The 8,042-nt window shown below is 40.4% G+C and overlaps 1 protein-coding gene and 1 long non-coding RNA gene across 4 annotated transcripts in view; both read right to left on the bottom strand.

Annotated features, from left to right (window-relative positions):
- The window catches only part of LOC140903325 (uncharacterized), a 48,411-nt gene extending 40,790 nt beyond the window's left edge, over positions 1–7,621 (bottom strand). For all 3 annotated transcript variants that reach the window (XR_012156218.1, XR_012156219.1, XR_012156220.1), the window contains exons 1-2: positions 6,853–7,621; positions 5,859–5,890 (exon numbers count right to left, since the gene is read on the bottom strand). This is a non-coding gene — a long non-coding RNA (uncharacterized lncRNA). The remainder of the gene's footprint in view (positions 1–5,858; positions 5,891–6,852) is intronic.
- Positions 1–8,042, bottom strand: part of LOC140903318 (zinc finger protein 90-like) — an 86,535-nt gene that overhangs the window by 74,213 nt on the left and 4,280 nt on the right.

Here is an 8,042-nt window from a genome sequence, read left to right as displayed (position 1 = left end):
CAGCAAGCTAATGCCTCTGATCAGAAAATATCCAAATACTTTTCAGTTTTCAGCTGCACGCGTATGACACCATGGGACATAGGTAATAATCCTTCTGCATACAACACTTTAGTAACCACACCTGGAATATTTTGTTTCATTCTGCACACTTCATTAAACTGACAAATGGGAAGGACCTCAGCAAGGAAGCTCAGAAAAGAGAACTAGAATGGCCAGGAGGCTGAAAAGTGACCTATAACGAAGCTGAACCATGCATATTTAGAGCTCTTAATCTAAATGACGACAATGGCCATAGTAGAAGATGGAGATAAATCTACAGAGACTGGGTGAGTGTGAAAACAGGGGATGAAGAACTATTTAGCATACCAAAAAGGGATGAAATTGAGAAGGGTTTTATCTTGAGTTTCTGTGTGTATATAAAGTCTGCTGCAGTTTCCACGGTAAACATCTGATGAAGTGAGCTGTAGCTCACGAAAGCTCATGCTCAAATAAATTGGTTAGTCTCTAAGGTGCCACAAGTACTCCTTTTCTTTTTGCGAATACAGACTAACACGGCTGTTCCTCTGAAACCTATCTTGAGTAAGGAAATGTGAAATCTAGTAACTCTAAATTTTCAGTATATTAGAACACCCTAGTTAAGACTTTAAATGTGTATATCTTGGATTTCTGTTTCAAGAAAAGAAACAAACATTCATCACATATGTATGACCTTGAATCTGACTCTGCAAGTTTGGCCAAATGCATACTTCCTATTTTAGATTTGAAGCTTAAAAAACAAACAAACAAACAAACAAAAAAAAACAACCGAACAGTGCTTTTCTGTAAGACAACTGGCATATTTGAACTATTAAGGTATTTTGTGCTGTAGTTTAAAAAAAAAAAGATAAATTCTACTCTGTTTTCCTGCATGAAGTCTTTATGCCTGATGTCAACAAATAGGGGAGGAAAGAATTATTCAAATAATACATTGGGAAATTATCATGAATAAAAAAAAAATTAATGCAATATTGTGGTTGAGATTTGAAAGGCACAATAGTCAGGAAAGGCTTAGCATTCCTGGTGCAAATATAACTCACCCCCTCACACTTTGTATTTGCTTAAATTTCACACACTGAAATGAGCAACCTGGCCCTAACTTGAGGTGCAGACCATCCCGCCCCAGCTTCTGGCACTCAATCAACCTGATTGGCAGAAGCTGGGACTGGATGACCAGAGATGGATCATTCAATAACTGCCCTGGTCTGTTCGCTCCCTCTGAAGCATCTGACAGTGACCATCATCAGAGAAAGGACACAGGGCTAAGGGAACTTTTGGTCTGACCCAGTATGGCCATTCATATTTCTAACCCATACTTCAAACTAAAAGCAACAGGAGCTGCAAATATATATATTTGGACTGACATTGAGATGGAAATAGGAGAGATTTATTGAAAGTTTCTAGGTAATGATAAAAGGGGTAAAAAACAAGGGTGATGTCATGGTAGGGGTCTACTACAGATCACCTAACCAGGAACAAGAGATGGTTGAGGCTTTTTTAAAAAAAAACTAACAAAATCATGCAAAGCACAGGACTTGGTCGTTATGTAGGACCTCAACTACCCAGACATCTGTTGGGAAAATAACACGGCAGGGCACAGATTATCCAACAATTTCCTGGAATGTACTGGAGACAATTTTTTATTTCAGAAGGTGGAAAAAGCTACTAGGGGAGAGGCTGTTCTCGATTTCATTTTGATAAATAGGAAGGAACTGGCTGAGAATATGGAAGTGGAAGGCAGCTTGGGTGAAAGTGATCATGAAATGACAGAGTTCATGATTCTAAGAAATGGTAGGAGGGAAATCAGCACAATAAAGATAATGGATTTCAAGGAGGCAGTCTTTAGCAAACTCAGGGAGTTGGTAAGTAAGATCCTATGAGAAGCAAGTCTAAGAGAAAAAACATTTCAAGAGAGTTGGCAGTTTTTCCAAGAGACATTGTTAAGGGCACAAGAGCAAACTACACCAATGCATAAGAAAGTTAGGAAGTATGGCAACAGACCCGCCCCGATGGCTTAACCCAGAGATCTTCAATAATCTGAAACTAAAGTCCTACAAAAAGGGGAAACTAGGTCAAATTACAGAGGATGAATATAAACAAATACCACAAGTGTGGAGAGACAAAATTAGAAAGGCCAAGGCACAAAATGATATTAAATTAGCTAGAGACATGAAAACATTCTACAAATACATTAAAAGCAAGAGGAAGACCAAGAACAGGGTAGTCCTGTTACTAAATGGGGTGGTTGGGGGTGGGGACACGACATGACAGTAACAGAAAATGTGAAAATGGAAGTAGTAGTAAATGACTTTTTTGTTTCAGTTTTCACCAAAAAATTTAGTAGTGATTGGACATTAACATCATAAATGCCAGTGAAACTGAGGTAGGATCAGAGGCTAAACTAGGGAAAAGATAAGTTAAAAATTACTTAGACAAGTTAGATGTCTTCAAATCACCACGGCCTGATGAAATACATCCTAGAATACTCAAGAAGCTGACTGAGGAGATATCCGAGCCATTAGTGATTATCTTTGAAAAGTCATAGAAGACGGGAGAGATTCCAGAGGACTGAAAAAGGGCAAATATGGTGCCAATCTATAAAAAGGGAATAAGGACAACTCACGGAATTACAGACCAGTCAGCTTAGCTTCAGTACTCACAAAGATAATGGAGCAAATAATTAAGCAATCAATTTGGAAACACCTAGAAGATAAGGTGAAAAGTAACAGTCAGCATGGATTTGTCAAAAACAAATTGTCAAACCAACCTAATAGCTTTCTTTGACCAACCAGTGGGTAACAAGCCTTGTGTATAGGGGGCGAAGCGGTATATGTGGTATATCTTGAATTTAGTAAGGCTTTTGATACTGTCTTGCATGACTTTTTCATAAACAAACTGGGGAAGTACAACCTAGATGGAGCTAGTATAAGGTGTATACATAACTGATGGGAAAACCATTCCCAGAGAGTAGTTATCAGTGGTTCACAGTCAAGCTGGAAGGGCATATTAAATGGGGACCCTCAGGGATCAGTTCTGGATCTGGTTCTGTTCAATATTTTCATCAATGATTTAGATAATGGCACAGAGTACACTTATAAAAAGTTTGCAAACGATACCAAACTGGGAGGAGTTGCAAGTGCTTTGGAGAATTGGATTAAAATTGAAAATGATCTGGACAAACTGGAGAAATGGTCTGAAGTAAATAAGATGAAATTCAATAAGGACAAATGCAAAGTACTCCATTTAGGAAGGAACAATCAGTTGCACACATACAAAACAGGAAACGACCGCCTAGGAAAGAGTACTGTGAAAAGGGATCTGGGGGTCATAGTGGATCACAAGCTAAATACAAGTCAACAGGGTAACACTGCTGGGGGGGGCAAATATCATTCTGAGATGTATTAGCAGGTATGTTGTAAGCAAGACACAAGAAGTAATTCTGCTCTACTCTGAGCCGATTAAGCCTCAACTGGGGACCAACTGGGAACCACATTTCAGGAAACATGTAGACAAATTGGAGAAAGTCCAGAGAAGAGCAACAAAAATTATTGAAGTTCTAGAAAACATGACCCATGAGGGAAGACTGAAAATAAAAAAAAAGGATATGTTTAGTCTGGAGAAGAGAAGACAGAGGGGGGACATCATAACAGTTTTCAAGTACATAAAAGGTTGTTACAATGAATAGGGAGGAAAATTGTTCTCATTAACCGCTGAGGATAGGACAAGAAGCAATGGACTTAAATTGCAGCAAAGGCGGTTTAGGTTGGACATCAGAAAAGCTTCTTAAATGTCACAGTAGTTAAGCACTGGAATAAATTACCTAAGGAAGTTGTGGAATCTTTGTCATTGGAAATTTTTAAGAGCAGGTTAGACCAAACACCTGTCAGGGATGGTCTCTATAATACTTAGTCCTGCCTTAAGTGCAGGGGACTGGACTAGAAGACCTCCTCAGGTCCCTTCCAGTCCTATGATTCTATGTCTAGTACACTTCTGAAAATTAGACCTTTGCTTCTCAGTGTCTAGTTGTAACTGCCTGGGTTGGAACCTTTATAATTCAATCAGAACTCTGAAAGAACTGTTTTATAAATAAATAATAAATTAGAAAGGGAATCTCTAGCATTATAAATGTATGATCCATGCTCCATTTTTCTTTTGCTGTACTTTTGTAATTGGTGCAATAAAATCCATCAGTGCTTGTGATGGCTTTCCCACTAGTACCAATCATGAGTGATACTGGGAAATATATGCCAATGGAAGCAGTTGGGATTTCTGTCGATTCTACATCTAGTTCTAACAATACCTCTAAGGAGCAGTCTATGTAGGGGACAATCAGGAAAATGAAAGTGAATCAACTAAAGTCATGCAGTCAATGTGTATAACTTTTAGTGTGTTAACCTCCATTCCCAGGTAGATGTTTGAATTCAGGAGCAATGTAACCTTAGGAGGACTAAGTTACAGGAAACTTAGACTGCTTTACTCCTGAATGAAAGCATCCCCGGGGGTTAAATGTACTTCATGTGCATTGACTTCCCACCCTTAGTTGACTTGCCTTAATTTTGCTGAATGGCCTGGTAGAGACATATAATTTAGTGTTTAGGAGGAGGAGGGGTTTCACAGTAACTTGTGGGTTTTTTAGTTCAAGTGCCTATTGTCCACATGATACAATTCTTCTTTTAATTTAAATGTCCAGTTTTTTACAAAGAAGATAATCCCTTCTGAAGGTGGATTAAGTTAATTAAGGAATGAGTTAGTGCAAAGTAAGATATGTGTGGATGCATCTATTTCACATTGACTTGGCAGTCCTCCCACTGTTATCTCATGCTGCAATGCATGATGCCAGGCCTGACCTGTCTGTTTTCCTGTGTGTCTTCTACTGTTATGGCATCTTGATCAGATATTTGCTGTGAGGCCACCACCAAATCTCATTTGTCATGGGTCTGCCGTGTCATCCCTTTTGGCACTGTCCAGTGTTAACCAGGACTCTAGGTAGGAGAAGGAAGAGAGCTCCTCTGAAAGCCAAGATCTCTTTCCCATACAAAAGCCTGAGGCAGAGTCAAATGAACATGCAGCTCCTGAAAGCCAGGTGGACACCCAGTCTGACAGACCTGAGGAGGAGACTTCTGCGAGTAAGTTTGTGCTATATTAAATAACTGTATAGGAGAGTTGAATAAATTTTTGGTGTGAATCATAGAATATCAGGGTTGGAAGGGACCTCAGGAGATCATCTAGTCCAACCCCCTGCTCAAAGCAGGACCAATCCTCTGCTAGATGGATGCCTGCTAGATGATGCCACTGTGGACAGAGGAGATCTAGGAGCCTCTCTGTGCCTACTAGCTTGGAAACACCCCCTGGGGCTTTAAATGGCATGACTGTTTGCTGCCCACCATATACATTAATAGCCCACTGGGCTGCCCCCCCGCCACCACCACTATGGTCTCCTTTCACATTCCAGATTCCTCAACCGCTATGCCTTAGCCCTCCCCCTGTCAACTAGGATTTAAATAAAGAAATAAATACTATAAAGTAACCATGTTCATTGAAACACTAGTTGCAGTAAAAATAAGGCAATATTTAAAGGAAAAAAAAAAAGACATTTGTTCATCACTATTTGTGCAATGCCCTGGGCTTTCAGCTATCTCAGCATTTTATGAGATACATTTCCTCAAAGTGGAACAGAACGCAGAGATAAGGCAAGTCAGCCTTCCAGCTATGTTAACCCTGTACATTCTGAACAACTACTGCAGAACTCTTCATTTTACAGTGCATTTTGTGCATGTTGGAGATGAGATAAAGTAGAATTGAAAGCAAATAAAACATCTTACCATCTTCAGAGTCACTCCAGACTGGCAAAAGGCTATGGAAATGGCATTCCAAAAGAGAGGAAAAATCAATTTTATCATTGGTGACATGAAAACTGGAATTAGTACAATAACTACTTGTTCTGTTTCTCAGTTCCCCCAGCTCTTGCACCTGAAGTCCTGTAACTCCCAACTGACTGGACTATTATCTACTGTGGATCATGTGGCCAATCTCCAGGGCAAGAAAAGAAATACAAAGCAGGAAATGTGGGGTGAGCTGCAGTCCAGAACAGCACCAAGACGACAGAAGACTGGAGAGGAGTTTTCATTGCAGAGAGACCATTGAACTGATGAGGCAAACTAAAGGAAAACTCTACGATATGCAAAACCAGCTCATTGAACTGATGACAAAGCAGTTTTGCTGGAGACCCTTAGAGCGCCATCTTCACACCCAATACTACAGTCACATCCCAGACATATCCTGCAGCCTGTGGACAATACTGCTTCCTGAGAGCAGCACCTGCACGTCCCAGAATCTATCAGGCACTTTCCTCCACACACCACATCCCCGGAGAGTGAAAACACTGAATTCTGGGAACCCACCTTCATCCCCACAATTACAAACAATGGCTTTTGCTCTCACCATTCCACATATGAAGGGAAAGAGCACCCAGAAATCCTGTACAATCATGTTTACTCTGCACTTACAGGCAGGCTATCCATGTATCTGCAGAGTTTAAAAATGAGTATTTTTTCAAAACTCAACATATTTTATTGAGCTGAAATTTGCACTGTATTATTGTTTGTTACCAGGGTTACAAATTGGGACAGACATTCAATTTTTTGTTTTCATCCCTCTACGTTTGTTAAAGTTTTGCGTGACAAAAGCTCAAAGTTTAATAAAATGGCAAATCTCAAAACAAAAAATCAACTTTCAGCAAACTGTCACACGAAGCAACTACAAAACAATGAACCCTTGCCACAAAGCATAATATGATTAAAATATTTCAGTTCCTACCCTCAATGTAGGAGCACAAAGCACCCTTAACCCTGTGGCCCTGGCAACTGGCTGCAGTTTGAAGAGGGAAAGCCTCTCTGGCAGTTTGTTTTGCTCCGACAGTCTCAGCCTCTGATGTGGGGGGAGTCAGAGGTACAATCTCCCTTATTTTCACAGCTGTTCTGAAAAATACAGTATGCAGTTATTACATGAAGCAGATATTGCTCTGTAGCTGCCATTTTAATCATTAGACAGCACCAAATTCCTTTCAGCCTTCCAAACATATACTCCACTGTCTTTCTGCAGGTACCCAGCTATAGTTTAACAGGCTCTTTTTCCTGCCCAGGTGCCTAAATAAAAGTCTTTATAAACCAGGGAAGCTGGGTTTCCCAGAATGAGAGAAGGAAATTGCAAAACCATCAATATCTACAGTGGTCTTGGAAGCAAAAGTTCCATTTTTCATGAAGGAAAAGAGGTGTGAGTTTCTAAAGATTCTAGCACCAGGGACCTTTCCAGATCACACCACATTAATACTGGTGAACCAAATACTATGATCAACCAGACCTTGGAATACCCTGGAGAAATAGCCCTTTCTGTTTATAAACACGAGGCCTTGTGGCGAGGTTAAGGAATAGACACACAGATCCCATCAACAGTCCCAATACAATTCAGGAACCTTAAGCGTGTAAACCGATAATCTCCTGCACATTGCCAAAATATTATTACTCAGTGTTTCAACACCTTCTTCATAGCAAAAAGAAAAGGAGTACTTGTGGCACCTTAGAGACTAACCAATTTATTTGAGCATAAGCTTTCGTGAGCTACAGCTCACTTCATCAGATGCATATCGTGGAAACTGCAGCAGACTTTATATATACACAGAGAATATGAAACAATACCTCCTCCCACCCCACTGTCCTGCTGGTAATAGCTTATCTAAAGCGATCATCAGGTGGGCCATTTCCAGCACAAATCCAGGTTTTCTCACCCTCCACCCCCCCACACACAAATTCACTCTCCTGCTGGTGATAGCCCATCCAAAGTGACAACTCTTTACACAATGTGCATGACAATCAAGTTGGGCTATTTCCTGCACAAATCCAGGTTTTCTCACATCCCCCCCACCCCCATACACACACACTCACTCTCCTGCTGGTAATAGCTCATCCAAACTGACCACTCTTCAATTTCCATCCCACCACCAACCTCAG

Source organism: Lepidochelys kempii, chromosome 25 (assembly GCF_965140265.1).
Source record: "Lepidochelys kempii isolate rLepKem1 chromosome 25, rLepKem1.hap2, whole genome shotgun sequence".
NCBI classification, from domain to species: Eukaryota; Metazoa; Chordata; order Testudines; family Cheloniidae; genus Lepidochelys; species Lepidochelys kempii.
This window is presented reverse-complemented; position numbering and strand designations above follow the sequence as displayed.